At 40.1% G+C, this 21,771-nt stretch overlaps 1 protein-coding gene across 9 annotated transcripts in view; it reads right to left on the reverse strand.

Moving 5' to 3' along the window:
- Window positions 1-21,771, reverse strand: part of MGAT4A (alpha-1,3-mannosyl-glycoprotein 4-beta-N-acetylglucosaminyltransferase A) — a 139,188-nt gene that overhangs the window by 67,901 nt on the left and 49,516 nt on the right. For 2 of the 9 annotated variants that reach the window (XM_077133832.1, XM_077133833.1), the window contains one exon: window positions 3,023-3,108. The exons of the other annotated variants lie outside the window; for them this stretch is intronic. The gene's annotated coding sequence lies outside the window, so the exon portion shown is untranslated. The remainder of the gene's footprint in view (window positions 1-3,022; window positions 3,109-21,771) is intronic. 9 annotated transcript variants of the gene reach the window in all.

Genomic DNA, 21,771 nt, shown 5'->3' on the forward strand with positions numbered 1-21,771 from the left:
CTCTCACATCATGTTTTCAGTATGCTTACAAAACAGGCTCCTAACTAGTAAATATGAGATGTGTGCCATGGAAAAGCTCTCTAGAACACAATCACCATTTCCCTAGCTGTTCCTTAAGTGATATAATCTTTACCAAAACAAACTGCCAGGTAGAGGTTTAGGAAGTTAAAAGCCATCCAGAGACTTACGACGTACAGCACCTAAGAGGCCAACTGAGGTGTGTGCACCTGTGTAACTAAGGCTTTCTTAGAAATTCTTGCTTAATCTGAAGTGCTGCAATCATTTTTCCTGATTTCCCTTGAGGAAGGGGGAAATCTCTTTTTAGTAACTTTATCATAAAGTCCAAAATTCCATTATCATAATAAAATGAGAAAAAATACTCGATGAACTGCATAACTTAGGATAACAATTACAGTACACTTTGCTATATATTGATCATATATAACATCCCATTGGTTCTGAAACTTAATTGTGCATAAGAACTTTTAAATTGTTTTAAAAAATTGACAAGGATTTCGTTCATACTGATTTTTTAAAATTCAACACACCTAAGGAGCTTGGAGTAAAAATTATCAGATGATTATAAACTGTTTTAAATACTTACAACTTATTGGCAGACATTTTTCCCTAATAGTTTCCTTCATTCCCAAAATTAAAAAAAAAAAGCACCTTGTATTCTAAAGGATACAATGCTATGTATTCTCCTATGGAAAATCTCAAGACAGAGCATTTATTCTACCTTAGAATCATCTTTATCTAAAAAGCAGAACACAGTAATTAGCAGTCAGAGGCTACAGACAGCTCTATCTACAAAGCAGTGCCTCTTACCGCCTGCACCACCTGGCTACCTCCGCTTCTATGGCCTATTTCATGCTTCTTTCCGTGCCTCACTTTCTTTCTTAATATCCTTCAGGTAAAAAATTCTCACTCTCTTCTGTGTGCTGTTTGGGTCTTTTCATTTTTTATCACAAACTCCACTTTTCTCACTTCATTTTTCCTTCTTTCATGTCCTCCTCGCCACACACACAATATCAATATCCATATCTTCTCTGTTTCCTTTGCTTCAAATCCCTGAGGACTGCTTTCTCAGACCCCCCTGCCGCCTACCCGAGGCCTGGAATCACCCTGGCTACCACTTCTGAACCGAGCGGTGCACCCAGGCTGGGGGCTCCTACCTTGTGGCACCCATTTTGCCTTGCAGTAACCCTATGGGCCCTGGGGCCATCTCACCTGACCCAAGATACTTCAGCAGGCTGGAAAGCGGCCTCGGCACCCCACCTTCTACCTTGGGGGCTCTCATATCCTTGGGGGCAGGTGGAACCGTGACTGACTTCCAATCAATGGAATGTGGCAGCAGGATGGATGCCATCACATTGTACACTGGCTCTGAAGAAGCTAGCAGCCACACTGTCATGGTCAGGTTCATGTGCCAACTTGGCCAAGTGGTGGAACCTGTTTGTCCGGTTGGGCAAGTGCTGGCCTGTCTGTTGCATTGAGGACATTTCATAGAATTAAATCATGATCATGCCAGCTGCATCCACAACTGATTCCATTTGTAATCAGCGAAAGGGGAGTGTCTTCTGCAATGAGTGATGTTTAATCTAATCACTGGAAGCCTTTTAAGGAGGATTCAGAAGACAGTCTTCCTTCCTGCTTCGGCTGGCGAGCCTCTCCTGTGGAGTTCGTCCAGACCCTCCATCGGAATCGCCGGCTTCACAGCCTGCCCTGTGGATTTTGGACTCTGCTCCTGCAGTTATGTGAGACACTTTTATAAATTTTATATTTGCGAGTGTTCCCTGTTGATTCTGTTTCTCTAGAGAGCCCTAACTAATATACATACCACACCGGAGGCCCTGGTGATACGTGGCTGAGGAACTCCTCCAGCCAACAGCAGGAAGAAACCCCAGCTCTCAGACTTACAGCCCCAAGGAAATGAATCCTGCTAATAACAGGAACGAGGCTAGAAGAGGATTCCTTCCCGGGAGGTCCCTAAGAGGCTCGGGCAGCCCTGCAGGAGCCCAAGCACTGGGCCCACAAAGTCATGTGCAGACACCGGCTGTGACAACAGTGACATCACAGACCCAGCTCACTGTGCAGCAGCAGATAAACAACACCCATGGGGTCTCAGATCTTATTTTTCCTACAGCCTAAAACGTTTTGCCATCTCTTTGTCCTAGAAACTATTGTCATAATTATTCATCAATTATCACCAATCATCAATTTTTAACCAATGCTTAAAAAAAAATTAAAAGAAGATTGAAGCGATGGACTTACTTAGAAAGTTAATGCAGAGAAAAAGAAAACATTACTGTCATGGCATTTTTCAGTTTTCTGATTGTGGAGCTCAAAATAGTGCATCATCTTTCAAGATGGTATAAAAGAAGCATAGAAATGTTATCATGGTACTCTTTTGTAACCTTCACTGAAAATTCAGAATTTTTCCTTTTTGTATCCTTAATGGCAAAGAAAAGGCAACTGACAGAGGAATACACTTCACAATTATCATACGAGTCAGAAAAGGGATGTAGAGACACAGGCAGTATCACTCTATGCTCTATTAATGTTGGTGAAATTGATCGTGTAAGTGAGATCTCAGGAACCTCAGATTGTGAGTCTTCAGATGATAATATCCCAGATGAATTTTCTCACTTACACTTACGCACTTCCCCCTATCCCTCCCAAACTTAATTGCATAAGGAATAATTTCCTCTTCGGAAAAGTCATGCAAGTATTAAGTATTCAAGGGGCCTGATGTACAAAACCTACTCTCAAATGTTTAGAAAACAAATAGATAGAATGATTGAGCAAATATGGCAAAATGTTAAAAGTTGGTAGATCTGGGTATCTGGGTTGGGGGGTGTTCTAGTGTGCTAGCTGCTGGAATGCAATATACCAGAAATGGAATGGCTATTAAAAAGGGGAATTTAATGAGTTGCTAGTTTATAGTTCTAAGGCTGAGAAAATGTCCCAATTAAAACAAGTCTATAGAAATGTCCAATCAAAGGCATCCAGGGAAAGATACCTTGGTTCAAGAAGGGCGATGAAGTTCAGGGTTTCTCTCTCATCTGGAAAGGCACATGGTGAACACGGTCAGGGTTCCTCTCTCACCTGGAAGGGCACATGGCAAACACAGCGTCATCTGCTAGCATCTTCTCCTGGCTTCCTGTTTCGTGAAGCTCCCTGGGAGGCATTTTCCTTCTTCATCTCCAAAGGTCGCTGGCTGGTGGACTCTGCTTCTCGTGGCTATGTCATTCTGCTCTCTCTGAATCTCTCATTCTCCAAAATATTTCCTCTTTTATTAGGACTCCAATAAACTAATCAAGACCCACCCAAATGGGTGGAGACATGTCGTCCCTTAATCCAGTTTAACAACCACTCTTGACTAAATCACATCATCCAGGGAGATGATCTGATTACAGTTTCAAACACATAGTATTGAATAGAGATTATTCTACCTTTATGAAATGATATTTTGATTAAAACATGGCTTTTCTAGGGGGCATACTTCCTTTCAAACCAGCACAGGGGGTATACTGGAGTTTTCTGTATAGGTATTTTATCATTTTGGCAACTGTCCTGTAAGTGTAAAATTATTTCAACATAAAAAGTTCCATTTGGGGTGATGAAATAGTTTTGGTAATGGATGGTGGTGCTGGTGGCATAACATTCTGAAGGTAATTAACCCCACTGGGAAAAAATATATAGATAAATCCAAAGGAAATTCTAGAAAATGTCCAAGTATCCCATAAGAAGGCAGGAAAAAGGAGGAAACAAACAATAAACAACAACAAAAAAGGCAGACTTATAACATTTCAATAATCACATTCAATGTAGATGGGCTAAGCACACCATGCCTTCTTGTACTTCTTCCAATTATTCTCCAGACCATCACATAATTCATCTTTCCACTCATATAAGATGAGATTGGAGAGTCAGGCTGGGAGTCACTTAAGGGTTTTCTGGTTTAGAAAGGTACACCATGTGATAGCCTGGACAGTAACTGCAGATTTCTTGCTTCAACATTACTGAACTATGTGGCACTATGATAACGCACTTTGAATTTTATCCCTCTTAACCCATGTTATCTGCTTACCAGGGACCCAGCCTTCTCTTTCATTTGATGAAATTACATTTATCCTTCAAGGGATTGTCTGGCTGTTTCCCCTGTGTAACCCTCTCTGACCCCTGTCCAATTTCCCTCCTCTCTATCTTGCTAACTACACTTCCACTCTGTACCTACTATACTGTACCTACCCAGCACAGAGGCATATCGCAGAGGGAAAAAGCCCATGATTCCAAGCTAGGAGGGAATGAGGTGCAAGTTTCCCATTAGTCCTCTCCACGTGGAGTCACCCAAAACACACTGAATTCTTCCAGCACTGAGTTTTGTCAACAGGAATGCAGAGCTGTGTCTCAGAGAAGCTCATTAGAGGCCCAGTGCTGGGGCTGGGCACACAGGTGCCCTCTGCCTGGCAGGCACCCAAATTCCAGACTCCCAGAAGGAGAGCAGATGTTCAGCATAAACCGCATAGTTTATACAAGCAGTTTAGGCACAGGGAGCTGCTCTTATCATGTAGGGAAAGTTTTATATCAGTGTTTACCAGCCAAGCTCCCAGATGCCAGCCAAGGGTTAACCTTCTAAGGACAGGCAGTCTCGGATACATTGTGTTAACTCTTTTCTGACTAGCTGGAAGCATATTTTTAGTCCTTCCCCCACCCCCCCAAATGCCAATGCTTTGCAGAGGCCAGACAATTAGTAGAAATGTCAATGAACTGAGACAAATCCTTTTAGACTAAAACAAACTGCCATAAGAAATCGACCAATAATGTACACAAAATTTGTCACAGAATCATTTGTATGGTAACTACATGATGGAATATTATGGACTTACTAAAAATCAAGACATGGGAAACCTACTTTAAGCAAAAAAAGCAGTTTAAACAATATGTACAGGATGATGTCAACCAATTTAAATAATGTACATAAATATTTAGTATAGTAGTTTCCAAACATTTTAGTCTCAGAATCATTTCACATTTTTCAAACTTAAAGGACCATAAAGATCTTATGTTTATGTTGACTATATCCATCAACATTTACCACAACAGAAATTAAAACAACAGACTTAACACTACTTACGCAAAGTTCATTTTACAATAGTAAAATATCACCAAAAATTGATTGGCAGCCTTTTGAAAGGAGCCAGTGCCCAATTTAGTTAGCTAATGTTCTGTAATAACCTGATGCTGTCAATTTACTCTCCTCTACTATGTCAGCCATGAATAACATCCTTTTAGAGTTAAGAAAACATCAAGCATAGAGATTCCAGAACAAGACAAGTGTTTAAAATCATGACAACCTGGAAAAATTAGATTAAGAAGCTGTTTTAGGAAATGGATACCAGCCAACTAAGTGGAATAAAAAATCAAAGTGCAAGGACTAAACCTGCCAACTTTAATATACAACAAAAGAGGCTGCTGGCCAACTTGGCAAAGGCTAGGTCTATTTCTTAGACCCTTTTAAGATACTGTTTTAAAATTAGGTCCAAAGCAAGATCCAGTACAGCAGACAGGAATGGGTGAGGAATATGCGTGGTGACTCAGAATGAATGAGTTGTTGGTAATGCTGAGCTAGAACTCGAGATTTCTGGTGCAACACTGTCTCTGTGCTTGGCTGCCCGTGTCACATGTGTTGCTCTCCGGCACGTTCAAGGTCTTGACGGGGCATCACCAGTCCACGCCTTTGCAAAAGCACTAGATACAGCTGGGTGTATGACAACTTCAGAGAGCTACACCGTGGAAAGCTACAAAAATATTCAACGCCACTCTAGACCATTCTTAATCTAGTTGACACAGTCAACTCAGGACTGATAATGCACTTGGTAGCATAATGACAACTTCATTACAGAAGACTGGCTGGGCCCTCTGGGGTTCCTCCTCACCACCCTCAACTGCAGTTTGTCATTTAATTTTGGAAAAACACAGCTACTAGAACACAAGTAAAAATATAAAACTAACCCATGGATGGTAATTAGCAGGGCAGACTTCATTAATGTAATCATTATCAAAAAGGTGTAAGATTTCCTCTCCAAATGATACTTTTTCACAGATTTATAATATATAGAACCATCAGATGTTTACATTATTTATTCACTTATTTATTCAGCATGAAATATAACTTGTCTCGATACTATAAATCATTTCTGATTTCTAAAAATATATAACATTACTTTTATAATAACACCCCCCCAAAAAAATAAGGCCCAAGCCATTAAAGACTTTTTTTAGATATGCAATATAATGAAAACTTTTCTATGCCATGATTTTATTTGTTATGTTTTTAGAACTTAAAGAATCTTCGGTGTAGTGGTTCTCAATCCTAGATGCACATTAAAATCTCCTGGGAACATTTAAAAATTGTCTAGAGGAGGGGACTGTGGGAAGATGGGATTGTTCCCTCCACTAAAACAACTGGTAGGAAGTACCTGAACCAACCATTTTGGAATTCTGGAGTCTAGAGCAGCACTTGCAGCTACAGGGAAGAGCTGGATGAACAGGACTGCAAATATCGGTGAATATCATTGAATTTCACCTTCTGTGTGGCAGCTACCGTTCCCCAGCCCCTACCCGTGTGGCGGGTAATTGCAGGTACAGCAGCCAGCAGTCCTGGTGCAGCTGGCTGACTTCAGGGGGAGCAGTAAGGAATGGGTCCTCCGGACACCGAAGGTGGTCTCACTGTGGTCACTACTCTGATGGATGGGGCAGGCACAGGGGTGGCCACTGGTGCAGCCTCCACAGGCACGAGCGGCAGGGGAGTCTTAAAGAGGTGGTACTTCTTTTTCATTTTCTTTTTTTTTTTCTTTTCTCTTTGCTTTCCTATTTGTGAGCAAAAACAGTATGGAAAAGTCACAGACTCATAGTTACAGCCCTCAACAAGAAAAAACAGCGATCTCAGAGCAGTGAAAGAATTAGATTTCCAGCATCACAACAACAATATACTACCCAAAATGTACAGTTCTCAACAAAAAATTTACAAAACACAAAGAAACAAGAATGTATGGTCCGTTCTCAAAAAACAAAAAACAAAAAACAAATCGACAGAAGCCATCCTTAGGGAATCTGTCTCAGTTTGAAAGGCTTATGTACCCTAGAAAAGCCATGTTTTAAACCTGATCCATCTTGTGGAGGCAACCATTTCTTTTAATCCCTATTCAGAACTCTAAATTGGAAACTTGATTAAAAACTGTCTCACGTAGATTCTCTCACAGAGATGTGGCTCGCCCTTTGTGGTATTAACTTTTGAACAGAGGGAGATGTGACTCCACGCATTCCACGTGGGTCTTGATTAGTTGACTGGAATCCTTTAAAAGAGGAGAGATAATTGAGAAAGCTTCAGAATGACCAGAGAACCAGAGTCCACCAGCCAGCAACTTCTGGAGATGAAGAAGGAGAACGTCCCCTGGGAGCTTCATTAAGCAAGAGGCCTGCAGAGAAAGCTAGCAGATGCTGCCATGTTCGCCATGTGCCCTTCCACTTGAGAGAAAAACCCTGAACTGCATTAGCCTTCTGCATCAAGGTATCTTTCCCTGGATGCCTTAGATTGGACATTTCTATAGACTTGCCTTAATTGGATTATTTTCAAGGCCTTAGAACAAAAACTAGCAACTTATTAAATTCCCCCTTTTAAAAGCCATTTTAGTTCTGGTATATTGCATTCCAGCAGCTAGCAAACTAGAACAGTGAACTTGAAGACAAGACCATTAAAATCATCCAGTATGAGGAGGAGAAAGAAAAAAGTGCACACACACCCACACACAAAGAAAATGCACACACCCAAAAAAAAGAAAAAAGAAAATGAACACAAACATATCTTTGCACCAATGTTCACAGCAGCATTATTCACATTTGCCAAAAGACAGAAGCAACCTAAGTGTCCAGCAAATGGACAGGTAAATAAAATGTGGTTGTACATACAATGGGGCATTATTCAGCCATAAAAAGGTGTGAAGTCCTGATACATGTGACAATATGGATGATCCCATGTTGGAATAGAGAATAGAAAGTTAAGGCTTAAAATGTACAGAGTCCCTATTTAGAATGGCGGCAATGTTCTGGTAACAGATGGTGGTGATGGTCACACAACAATGTGAATGTAAATAACAACACTGAAATATATATCCGAATATGGTTAAAAGGTGAAATGTTAAGTTGTATTTTTGATAACAGAATAAAAGCTTAAAAAAGAAAATCCATGGAACGACAGTACACAACTAGGCAGCCCCCAGTTAAACCACAGACTACAGTTAATAGTACAATTATAAAGATGCGCTTTCATCAACTGTAAAATGCTCCACACCAACGCAAGGTGTTTATCATAGGGTGGCATATGGGAATCCTGTATTTTATGTATGACTGTTCTGTAAAGTCAGAACTTCTCTAATAATAATAATAATAATGAGGAGGAGGAAGAGGAGGAAGAAAAAGAAGAAGAAGAAAGGAAGAGCCTGAGGGACCTGTGGGACACCATCAAAGGCACCGACATGCATTTCGGGAGTACCAGGACAAGAGAGAGAGAGAAAGGGGCAGAAAATGTATTTGAGGAAATATAGAAGGAAGGGCGTAAATATATCCCTTCGAGAATCGCAACAAACGGCAGGATAAACTGAAAGAGGTCCACACAGACACACATCAGTGAAAATGTCAAAATCCAAAGACAGCAAATTTTGGAAGTAGCAAGAGAGAAGCAGTTTGTCATGGACAAGGCATCCTCAATAAGAATACCAGCAGATTTCTCATCAGAAACCATCAAGGACCGCTGGTAGTGAGATGAAATATTTATTGCACTTAAAGCAAAAAAATTGTTGGCCAAGAACTCTATATTCAGCAAAATTATACTTCAAGAATGAAGGAGAAATGAGGAAATTCATAGATAAAAAAAGATGAAAGATTTCATTAGCAGAAGACCTGTTCTAGAAGAAATGTTAAAGGGAGAACTTTAGCTAAAATAAAAGGATACTAGGCAATTTCTTGAAGCAGTAAGAAAAAATAAGGAACATTGGTAAAGGTAATTATATAGGTAAATATAAAACAGTGTATTATTGTATTTTTGGTTTATAACTGCTTCTTTCCTGTATATGACATAAAAGGCAAGTGTGTAAAACAATAATCAAAATCTATGCTAATGGAATATAATGTATAAAAATGTAATCTGAGACAATACCATTATTAAAAGGGAGGGATGGCGAAGTAAAGGAGTAGAGGATTTGTATACTAATGAAAATAAGTTGGCATTATTCAAATTAGGGTATTAGTTTAAAATGTTAATTGTAATCACAAAGGTAACTACTAGAAAATAACTAAAAATACAGAGAAAATGAAAGAAGAGAATCAAAATGGTACACTACAGAAAATCAATATGTCTCTCTCTAGCCTAAGCATCTGCGGCAACCTGCAACTATATACCCCAGGAAAACATGTTCTCAACTATATACCCCAGGAAAACATGTTCTCAACCTTAATCCAACCATGTGGGTGTGAACCCTTGTAAACAGGACCTTTAATTTAAATGAGGTTATTTTAGCTGCACTGTGGTCAAATGGATCAGGGTGGGACATTGATTCTGTTACTGGACCTTACAAAGACTGCCCGAGAAAGGAGCCATGGGGACCAGCCAGAAGCTGGAGGCTGACGGAACCCAGAGGGAAACAGAGAAGACACCTCCATGCACACTATCGTGTTACAGAAAATTCAAAGAGCCAAGGCTCGCTGGCAGCCAGCCCCAGCACACTGTGACCTTCTGGGAGAAAGTATCACCTTGCTGACACCTCAATGCTGGACTTTTACCCTCAAAACCGTGAGCCAATAAAGTCCTATTATTTAAGCCAATCCATTACATGGTATTTGTTTTAGTAGCTGGCAAACAAAAAGAGCATCTCAAATTTATCATGGAAATCTTAATGCCCATCCCTAAAACTCTGTCTTCTCCCAGTCTTCCACATCTTACCATAAATGTCATCACCATCCAGCCAGCTGTTCACAACAAAAACCTAAGAGCCTTCCTTGGTCCATCTACTCTGTTCACCTCCTATTCCATCCAGGGTTACATCCAATCTGATCTACCTCAAAACATAAAATAAATCCATCCAAAAAAAAAAAACCATCCAATACCACCCTAAACCACACCAATAACATATCTCAACTAACAGAATTTTTAAAAAGCCTCGTAATGGGCTCTTTCTGCTTCTACTTTGCCTCCTTAAAGGCAGAGGGGCCTTTTAAAAATGTAAATCAGACCATGGTACACTCGGCATAAAACTTCCCCATGACCTCCCACTGCAGAATAGGATCCAAAGACTCCTCGCGGGCTCTATGGCTGTCTACTTTCTCACCTTCACCTCTGACCCACGTTCCCCACATCCCCTCCATCTTACCATGCTGTAGCCACACAGACGTGTTCTTTGGATAGGCCCAGTTCATTCTTTCCTCAAGGCCTTTACAGTTGCCATTTCTACTGCTGGGACCCTTCTTCACTCTACTTCTCTGGGTTCTTATCATTTAGGACTAAGTTCAACTGTTACTTCCTCAGAGAAGCCATCCCTGATGACCTAGTCCATTCAGATGCTTAACAGTTCTTGAATAACTTCCCCCTTCTTGCTCTAGGCCAGCAAGTATGTCACCTGCTCTAGGACAGCAAGTATGCTTGGGTACCACTGCACCGTCACTGCCTAGCACACAGCACCTGCTACATGCGCAATAAATGCTCAGTGAATGAACAAATTAACAGAGGCCAGAAGACTAAAAGGGGGCAGTATAAAGAGGGCTATTTACGAATCAGAGAACACCATGCCAATAAACCACTAATATCCTATAACTTGGATTAGAAAATTTCCCTCAAGATCTAATTAATTATTGGAATGGTTTAAGCACTAGGAACAATAAAGTATTTGTTCAATTACTCCATGACAGTTTAGTGTATTAGCTTCTGGATAATACACCAAAGAAACACAAGAGGCACGATTCACATAAGGGAAGAAACTTTCCTTAAAGGTGACAGGAGGACATCAGGAGTATCCTATTTCTACTTTTATCTTTAATCTTAGTTTTCTGATAAGGAAAGCCAAACAGGCTAGAAAGGGCACCGTTCATTTCCCTGGAGAAGAGGGTTGTAATACTTCCACATCTTAATCAGCCCACTAACTTCCTTCCATTATTGCTTAAGAAAAATACCTGCCACTACCTCAGGAAAAGAGCCCCCTACATTTACACTTTCATCTTAAAACATGAACCACAATACTGTGCCTGTTTCACATCCGTGTTAAGGCACTGGGTCATATACTTACCCTCAGGTACACAGGTTTACAATGATTTTGAATGACAGCTCTAGACTGCTGAGAGTTCAGCTTCCCAGCATGAGTGTGTCAGCTGCCTGAATATGGTTGATATTTTCTACAAATATCTTTCACTCCACTGACAGGGTGACCACATATGTATCTTTGTCTGGGACAGTTCCAATTTACAGCCATCACCCCAGAAAAATTAAGAGCACATCCTTCATTTTCAAGTGTCCTACACTGGATAATAAATTATAGTTATCCCTTTCACTCACAGGGATTAGGGGCATGGTACTCCCATAATCTAGAAAATCCATGTCAAAATGTTTTTTTCCCCAGGTTTCAGGAAACTCTTTAGCTGTCTCTTGATGGGCAGTAGCTGACCCTCCTATTACTTTTATATTGCATAGGCTAAACCTTTGCTTAAAATTTTCAAGCCAGCATTGCTGGCCTGAAAATCTATAGGGGAAGACCCTTCACCTTCATTCTCCTTTAGGGAATCATATAAGAACTTGGCCTTTTCTCATATGATGCCAGAGTCTACTGGAATGCCGTTTTTATAACAATCCTGCACCCAAAGAATGTTGCACTTTCTATGCAAGAGAGATGCAGATCTTGTGTTGCATACAAATGCTTTGTAGTACTTAGTATTGCTGTAACAACAGCTTCATGGATTTCCTTTTATTTTTTTATGTGCCTTATGGTCTCTCATTAATGCAGCAATGGTGGCCAACCACAGCAGCCATGTTGTCTAAACAAAGCATATCTAACAATTCTTTTTTCTTTGGTTCATCACTTTTTTCTGTTTCTTGTAATTTCTCGTGCCAATCCATGATATATGGAAACCGTGATGGGGAAAGTCACAATGTGGAAGGGATAACTGTATATGGCTACTCTAAATGTAGAAGAAATAACATTCATTTCAAAAATTATCTATAGTCAAACAACTAATTAAGTGGTCATAGGGCAGTCTAAACTTAATGGAAATCAACTATTAATACAATTTCTATTAAAAGGTACACAGAGCTAAGTGTATGCAAACACTGGTAATGAAGAATTACAGTGTTGATGTTGAATATGGCTGATAAAAATAATAAAACAAAGATTTTGATACTGTGCCCTAATCTTTATCTACTATGTATAAAGGGGGGAAAAATCCATGCCTACTCTATGCCATGACCTAAACCCCAAAGATAAGTTTTTGAGTTAACAAGAATGAAAACATTATATAGAAACCAGATCAGAGCACTCTGGACCAGAATCCTGCTAGGAACTAGAGAGCAAAACAAGGGCCACTGAAGCAGGTGGGAGGCATCTGGGGTGTTTGTGGTGTTTTACCTGGCCCTGGCTCCACCTCTGTGGTCTGGAAGATGGCAGCCTGTGTTCCCAGTGTGGGCATCTAGTATTGGAGGGGGCAGAGTGGACCTTGTTCCTAAGGAATTTTGTCTATCATTTCCCTGAGTTCTCATTCAATTTTTTCCATCTTTTTTGCCATCTGCTGTTTTGAGTCTTCAAAGTCAATTATCCTGTCCTATACATCACCTATTCTTTCTTCTGTTTCTTCAAATCTGGTGTTGTGTACCTCTAGTATGTTTTTTATTTGGTCAATAGAGTCTTTAATGTCTGTGATTTCTGCTAATTTTCCATTTATTCTTTCAAATTCCCCTTTGTGATCTTCTACTGTCTTCTTGATCTTATACTTGTTATTATGTTATTTGCTATCATACTTATTTTATTAAGTAGAGTTGTATGAACATCTTTGATTAGTTGTTCCAACATCTGTGTCTCCTCTGGTGTTTTAATTTGGTCATTAGGCAGGGCTATATCTGTCTGCATTGTGATATGTTTAGTGATCTTCTGTTGTCTTTGTCACATGTAAATATCTTGATTGATTTACTCTGGGAGTTAATTTCTTTTAGTAATCTAAACCCTTGTGTTTGTGGGATGGTTGTGCCGTAGGGAGCAGGGTATAGGGTGGGCACTCAGTGCAGTGATTTGTTTCAGGGAAGGTATAGACGCAGGTTGGAGATGTTACATTGATGCTTGTGAACATGGGTGCCCAGCGGCCAGGGAGGATGTAGCTGTGCTGGTGCACCAGTCTGGGGGGCATAACCCTAGTGTGTGCTGGTTTAGGGCATGGGGCCCTTTGTGCACACGTGTAGAGCTGTGGCAGCAGGTTGGCATTATGCCTTAGTGGATTGGGGCATATGTGACCTGGCTGCACAAGTTGGCACTTTCTCAGAGCTAGGAAGTGAGGCTGAGGGCTGTGCGCATGCATGGTTCTACAACTGCTGTAAAGTGCGGTTCCCAGAGCTGAATGATGTGACCGGGGGCCTACACGCATGCGTGGGCCTGGGAGTGGCATAAACTGATGCGCAGAGCTCAGGGAGGATGGGGTGAGGCTGTGCGATGCTATGGGCAGGAGTGGGTGAGGGTAGCCTAGGTATGGAGGTTACTGCAGTCTTTATGTGCTAGCAACAGCTTGCAGGGAACAGGGAGGGGGAAGTAGTGCTCAGAAGGGGTGCAGGAGAGGTGGGTTGGGCTGCACTTGGGGTAGGGGTGGGGGGCAGGTATGTGCACTGGGGGCTGGTGGGGTGGGGGTGCCTGGAGCCCAGGAAATGGGAGAGGGGGATGAGGTTCAGGTGCATGGGATGCGGGGTGAGTCGCTGGTAATGGGGCTGCACTGGTGAGGGTGGCACACCCAAGGAACACGGCCTGGCTTACGTCCTAGTCCCATGCTCCGAACCGTGCACTCCCACGGGCTCTACAGCTCCGTGCCTTCATGCCAGGCTCCAGCTTTCTGCCTCTCAGTTCCTCAGCCTCTGCAACCAGGCCTGCCACATATGGTGCAGAAGGCTTTCCCAGGTCAGCCATACTCGCGAATTGTCACCTCGCCCTCCTGCCCTTCTCTAACTTTTCTGTGGAGAAGGGCTAATCTCGATCTACTCTAGTCGGTCACCTTCCCAGAAGTCCCCAAGGAATTTTGTTTGTCTGTTCTGACCTGATTGGGATTTCTGCAAAGGATTGCCACAAGGGGCTTCTTTTATTTCACTTAACTTGGAACTCTATTAGGGCAGAGAAGTTACAGAGTCCTTATTATGACTGCTGACTCATTATACAGATATTTCTTTTTAGTTTCTAGTGTACTAGAGTAGCCAGAATGAAATACCTGAAAATGTTGAACTGTGATCAGTAGTCTTGATTTTTGGTAATGACTGTATAACTAGATAATTTTTATCATGTGGCCATGTGATCGTGACACTCAGTTTATCCAGTGTATGTACACATGAGTAATAAAATAAAGACATGCATGAAAAAAAAAATAATAGGTCAGGAATATGGCAAAAAAAAAACCCTATGTAAACTATGGACAATAGTTATAGTACTGTTTTGATAATCTTTAATCAATTCCAACAAATATAACTACTGTTTAAAAAAAAAGAATTACAAAAAAGTATTATCATCAATTGTAACAAACTTTCCAAACCAATGCAAGTGTTGGTGGTAGGATGGTGTGTGAGAATCCTGTATTTTGTGGATGACTGTTCTGTAAACCCACAACTTATCTTAATAAAAATAATCCTTAAGTAAAAAAAAAAAAAAAAAAAAAAAAGGCTGGTCTAAACTTTGAAGGAGTGACCTATCCACAGAGCCAATCTACAAACACCCAGAGAGTGTTTTACTTTTCTTTTTCTTCTTTCCTTCTCTCCCTCCTCTCCTCTTTCTCTTTCAACTTTTTGTGCATCACAATATTCAAAATGTAATTCTGGCATGCTAAAAAAACATGAAGTATAGCCCAATCAAAGAAAAAAGTAAAGAAATTGACAAAAACTGTCCCAAGAAAGCTCAGGCATTGGACTTACCAAACAAAGAGTATCTGAAGTCAATGGACTTAAATATGATCAAAGAGCTAAAGGAAATCACAGACAGAGAACTAAGAGAAACTGGAGATGATGTCTCAACCAATACAGAATATCAATAAAGAGAAAGAAATTATTAAAAAGAAATAGAGAAAAAACTGGTCTGCCGAGAAGGGGTCAAGATGGCGGCTTAGTGAGGTGTGGGATTTAGTTCATCCCCCAGAGCAGCTACTAAATAGCCAGGAATAGTACACAACAACTACAGGGGCCACGTAAGTGACCAGACACACAGTGTACCCCAGTCTGGACCAGCTGGACCAGCTGCAAGCCGCCCCCAGAACCATGAGTTCTTCAAGCTGTGGCAGTCAGCGCCCCTCCCCCACCGGCTGCTCCCCAGACGGGAAAGGAAAGAGACTTTACCAGCAGCAGGGGCTGAGCCCAACCAAGATTCAATTGTAGGATTAATTAACAAATTCTGACAACTAAAAATACTCGAGCTCAGCTGAGCCTCGAGTAAAACCAGAGGTTGCTGGGTTTTGCCCTGGCACAGAGGGGGCAGGACTGACGGAAAAAGAAAAAAGAAAAAAAAACAGGTTTTTTTGGATTTGAAAAGATCTGGGCCCTGAAGGAAAGGAGAGGGCACATAGGACCTGGAGATACACAGAGCAGCATACCAACTTAAGCTCTTGATTGGCAAAGCTGAGAAATGGGGAACCTGTTCTGAGGGATTTTTCTCTTTCTATTTTGTGGCTGTGTTTCCACGGCTTGACTACTCTTTGGCTACAGCTGCAAGGTTTCTCAGGCTCCAAATGCCCCAGGCATAGGCAGAATAAAGCTTATTTGGGTGTTTGTCCAGAGCCTGTACCTTCCCCAGGAGAGGACTGGGGCCCAGCTCAGGTAGAATCCCTCCCTCAAGGAGTTCAGACACCAGGGTCTGGAAAAGTGAAGCCATTCAAGCCAGACTACAACCTCTCCTCCGACTCCACTATGCCCCCAGCAGGGAGAGTCTGCTGAAGTTAAAGGTACCACATCACTTATGCCAGTGGGACCTGCAGGCAGACAAGTGCCACATACTGGGCAGGATAAGAAAAACACAGAGTCCAGAGACTACATAGGAAAGTCTTTCAATCTGCTGGGTCTCACCCTCAGGGAAAACTGACGCAGGTGACTCTTTCCTCCTGACAGGAGGTCAGTTTGGTCTGGGAAAATCTGGCTGGGGTCTTTAATACCTAAGTAGACCCTCCTTAGAGGAGTAAAATAGGCACCATACAGGCAGGGCAAGAAACAAGAAAACAAGAACTGAAAAATTCTGATCTGTTAAAAAAAACCTAAGCTAAAGATCCAGAACAAGCTGAACTGAATGTTAAAGAACAGATAGACAACAAAGTCATCCAGCAAGAAAATCCTAGGTAAAAAAGGGGAGAACAATTTCCAGAATAAACTAATTAAGGTAATTAAATGCGTAGGCACCAGAAAAAAATAATGAATCATACTAGAAAAATTGAAGATATGGCCCATCAAAGGAACAAATCAACAATTCAAATGAGATACAGGAGTTGAAACAATTAATTCAGAATGTTAGAACAGACATGGAAAACCTCATCAAAAAATCAAATCAGTGAACTGAGGGAGGATATAAAGAAGGCAAGGAATGAATAAAAAGAAGAAATCGAAAGCCTGAAAAAGCAAACACAGAACTTATGGGACTGAAAGGCACGGTAGTAGAGATGAAAAAAACAATGGAAACCTACAATGTCAGATTTCAAGAGGCAGAAGATAGGATTAGTAAACTGGAGGACAGGACATCTAAAATCCTAGAAACAAAAGAAAATATAGGGAAAAGAATGGAAAAATATGAGCATGGACTCAGGGAACTGAATGACAACATGAAGTGCACAAATATATGTGTGGTGGGTGTCCCAGAAGGAGAAGAGAAGGGAAAAGGAGGAGAAAAACTAATGGAGGAAATTATCACTGAAAATTTCCCAACTCTTATAGAAGACTTAAAATTACAGATCCAAGAAGCGCAGCATACCCCAGACAGAAGAGATCCAAACACACGTACTCCAAGGCACTTACCAATCAGAATGTCAGATGTCAAAGACAAAGAGAAAATCCTGAAAGCAGCAAGAGAAAAGCAATCCATCACATACAAGAGAAGTTCAATAAGACTATGTGTAGATTTCTCAGCAGAACCATGGAGGCGAGAAGACAGTGGAATAATATATTTAAATTACTAAAAGAAAAAAACTGGCAACCAAGGATTCTGTATTGACCAAAATTGTCCTTCAAAAAGGAGGGGGAAGTTAAAATATTTTCAGACAAAAAAATCACTGAGAGAATTTGTGACCAAGAGATACTTGGTCTGCAAGAAATACTAAAGGGAGCACTAGAGACAGACATGAAAAGACAGGAGAGAGAGGTGTGGAGAAGAGTGTAGAAATGAAAACTATCAGTAAAGGCAAAAAGAAGGAAAATTAGATATGACATATAAAATCCAAAAGGCAAAATGGTAGAAGAAAGTACTGCCCATATAGTAATAACACTAAATGTTAATGGATTAAACTCCCCAATCAAAAGACATACACTGGTAGAATGCATTAAAAAACAGGACCCATCTATATGCTGTCTACAGGAAATACATCTTAGACCCAAGGATAAACATAGGTTGAAAGTGAAAGGTTGGGAAAAGACATTTCATGCAAAAAACAATCAGAAAACAGAAGGAGTAGCTACACTAATATTCAACAAACTAGACTTCAAGTGTAAAACAGTTAAAAGAGACAAGGGACACTATGCATTAATAAAAGGAACAATTCAACAAGAAGACATAACAATTACAAATATTTACGCACTGAGCCATAATGCTCCAAAATCCATGAAGCAAACACAGAAAAGAGAAATAGACACCTCTATCATAATAGCTGGAGACTTTAATTCCCCACTCTTATCAATGGACAGAACATCTAGACAGAGGATCAATAAAGAAACAGAGAATTTGAATAATACAATAAATGAGCTAGACTTGATGGATATTTATAGAACATTACACTCCACAACAGCAGGATATACCTTTTTCTCAAGTGCTCATGGATCATTCACAAGGAAAGAACATATGCTGGGTCACAAAGCAAGTCAATAAATCTTTTTAAGATCAAAATCATACAAAACACTTTCTCAAATCATAAAGGAATGAAGTTGGAAATCAATAATAGCCAGAGTGCCAGAAAATTCACAAATATATAGAGGCTCAACAACATACTCCTAAAGAACCAGTGGGTCAAGGAAGAAATTACAAGAGAAATCAGTAATATCTCGAGGCAAATGAAAATGAAAACACAATATATCAAAATTTATGGGATGCAGCAAAGGCAGTGCTAAGAGGGAAATGTATTGCCCTAAATGCCTATATCAAAAAAGAAGAGCAAAAATAGAAGAATTAACTGTCCACTTGGAAGAACTAGAGAAGGAACAGCAAACTAACTCAAAGCAACCAAAAGGAAAGAAATAATGAAGATTAGAGCAGAAACAAATGAAATTGAGAACATGAAAACAATCAAGAAAATCAACAAAACCAGAAGCTGGTTCTAGAGAAAATCAATAAGATTGACGGACTCTTGGTAAGGCCGACAAAAAGAAGAGAGAGGATGCAAATAAATAAAATCAGAAATGGAAGAGGAGACATAACCACTAAATCCCACAGAAATAAAGGAAGTAATGGGAGGATACTACGATCAACTTTATGCTGATAAACTCAACAATGTAGATGAAATGGACAATTTCCTAGAAAGGCATAAACAACCAATATTGACTTGAGAAGAAATAGATGACCTCAACAAACCAATCACAAGTAAAGAAACTAAATCAGTCATTAAGAGGCTCCCCAAATAGAAAAGTCCAGGACCAGACGGCTTCACATGTGAATTCTACCAAACATTCAAGAAATAATTAGCACCAATATTGCTCAAACTCTTCAAATGAATTGAGGAGGAGGGAAAGCAACCTAACTCATTCTACAAAGCCAACATCATCCTCATACCAAAGCTAGACAAAGATATTACCAAAAAAGAAAACTACAGACCAATCTCTCTAATGAACATAGATACAAAAATCCTCAACAAAATTCTTGCAAATCGAATCCAACAGCATATTAAAAGAATTATACACCATGACCTGGTAGGATTCATCCCAGGTATGTAAGGATGGTTCAACATAAGAAAATCAATTAATATAATACACCATATCAACAAATCAAAGCAGAGAAACCACATGATGATCTTGATTGATGCAGAAAAAAGCATCTGACAAAATTCAACATCCTTTCCTGTTGAAAACACATCAAAGGCTGAGAATAGAAGGGAACATCCTTAACAGGATAAATGGAATATATGAAAAACCCACAGCTAACATCATCCTCAGTGGGGAAAAACACTACCTGACTTTAAGGCATATTACGAAGCTACAGTGATCAAAACAACAAGGTACTGGCATAAAGACAGATATACTGACCAATGGAATCGATTAGAGTGTTCAGATATAGACCCTCTCATCTATGGACAACTGATCTTTGATAAGGCAGTCAAGCCAACTCACCTGGGACAGCACAGTCTCAGGTCAATAAATGGTGCCTAGAGAACTGGATGTCCACTACCAAAAGAATGAAAGAGGATCCATATCTCACACCCTATACAAAAATTAACTCAAAATGGACCAAAGACCTAAACACTAGATATAAGACCATAAAACTTTTAGAAGAAAATGAAGGAAATATCTTATCAATCTTATAATAGGAGGCAGATTCCTAGACCTTACACGCAAAGCACGAGCACTGAAGAAATAAATAAATAAATGGGAGCTCCTCAAAATTAAACACTTATGTGCATCAAAGAACTTTGTCAAGAAAGTAAAAAGAGAGCCTACATAATGAGAGACAATATTTGGAAATGATATATCAGATAAAGGTCTAGAATATAGAATATATAGATTGTTCAACTCAACAACAAAAGGACGGACAACCCAATTTCAAAATGGGCAAAAGACTTCAACAGACACGTCTCAGAAGACGAAATACAAATGGCCAAAAGGCACATGAAAAGATGCTCAACTTCCCTGGCTACTACAGAAATACAAATCAAAACCACAATGAGATATCATCTCACACCCACCAGAATGGCCATTATCAATAAAACAGAAAATGACAAGTGCTGGAGAGGATGTAGAGAAAGAGGCACACTTATACACTGTTGGTGGGAATGTCCAATGGTACAGCGGCTGTGGAAGACAGTTTGGCGGTTCCTCAGGAAGCTAAGTATAGAATTGCCATATGATCCAGCAATACCATGCTAGGTATCTACTCAGAAGACATGAGGGCAAAGACACAAATGGACATTTGCACACCAATGTTTATAGCAGCATTGTTTACAATTGCCAAAAGAAGGAAACAGCCCAAATGTTCATCAACAGACGAGTGGCTAAACAAGCTGTGGTATATAAATATGATGGAATATTATGCAGCTGTATGACAGAATAAAGTTATGAAATATGTAACAACATGGATGGACCATAAGGACATTAAGCTGAGTGAGATTAGCCAGAAACAAAAGGACAAATACTGTATGGTCTCACTGATATGAACTAACATTAATGAATGAACTTGAGTAATTTCAGTTAAGAACAGAAGTCATCAGAAGATAGAAATAGGGTAGATATTGCGTAATTGGAACTGAAGGGATACAGATTGTGCAACAGGACTGATTGTAAAAATTCAGAAATGGGTAGCACAATACTACCTAACTGTAATACAATAATGTTTTAACACTGAATGTGCTGGCTTGAATCTATGGTGGACCCCAGAAAAGCCATGTCCTTTAGTCCTCATTCAATATTGCTGGGTGGGAGCATTTTGATTGTTTCCAAGGAGATGTGACCCACCCAATTGTGGGTGATAACTTTTGATTAGATGATATCCATGGAGGTGTGTCTCCACCCATTGAAGGTGGAGTTGCTTACTGGAATCCTTTAAGAGAGGAAACATTTTGGAGACAGTCTCTTTTGGTAGAGCCACAAGAAAGCCAGCAGACACTGCCATGTTCACTATGTGCCCTTTCAACTGAAAGAGAAACTATGAGCGTCATCAGCCTTCTTGAGTCAAAGTATCTTTCCCTGGATGCCTTAAATTGGACATTTCTATCGACTTGTTTTAATTGGGACATTTTCTCAGCCTTTCAACAATAAGTTGTAAACTAGCGACTTACTAAATTCTACTTTTTAAAAGCCGTTTTGTTTCTGGTATATTGTATTCCAGCAGCTAGCAAACTAGAACACTGAATGAAGCTGAATGTGAGAATGATAGAGGGAGGAGGCCTGGGGGCACAAATGAAATCAGAACAAAAGATAAACAATAAAGACTGAGATGGTATAATCTAGGAATGCCTAGAGGGCATAATGATAGTGACTAAATGTACAAATTTAAAATGCTTTGCATGAAGAAGAACAAAGGAATGTCAATAATGCAGGGTGTTGAAAATAGATGGTAATTAATATTTTAAATCTTTAATTTATGTGTGAGACTAAAGCAAAAA

This window comes from Tamandua tetradactyla, chromosome 17 (genome assembly GCF_023851605.1).
Source record: "Tamandua tetradactyla isolate mTamTet1 chromosome 17, mTamTet1.pri, whole genome shotgun sequence".
NCBI lineage: Eukaryota > Metazoa > Chordata > Mammalia > Pilosa > Myrmecophagidae > Tamandua > Tamandua tetradactyla.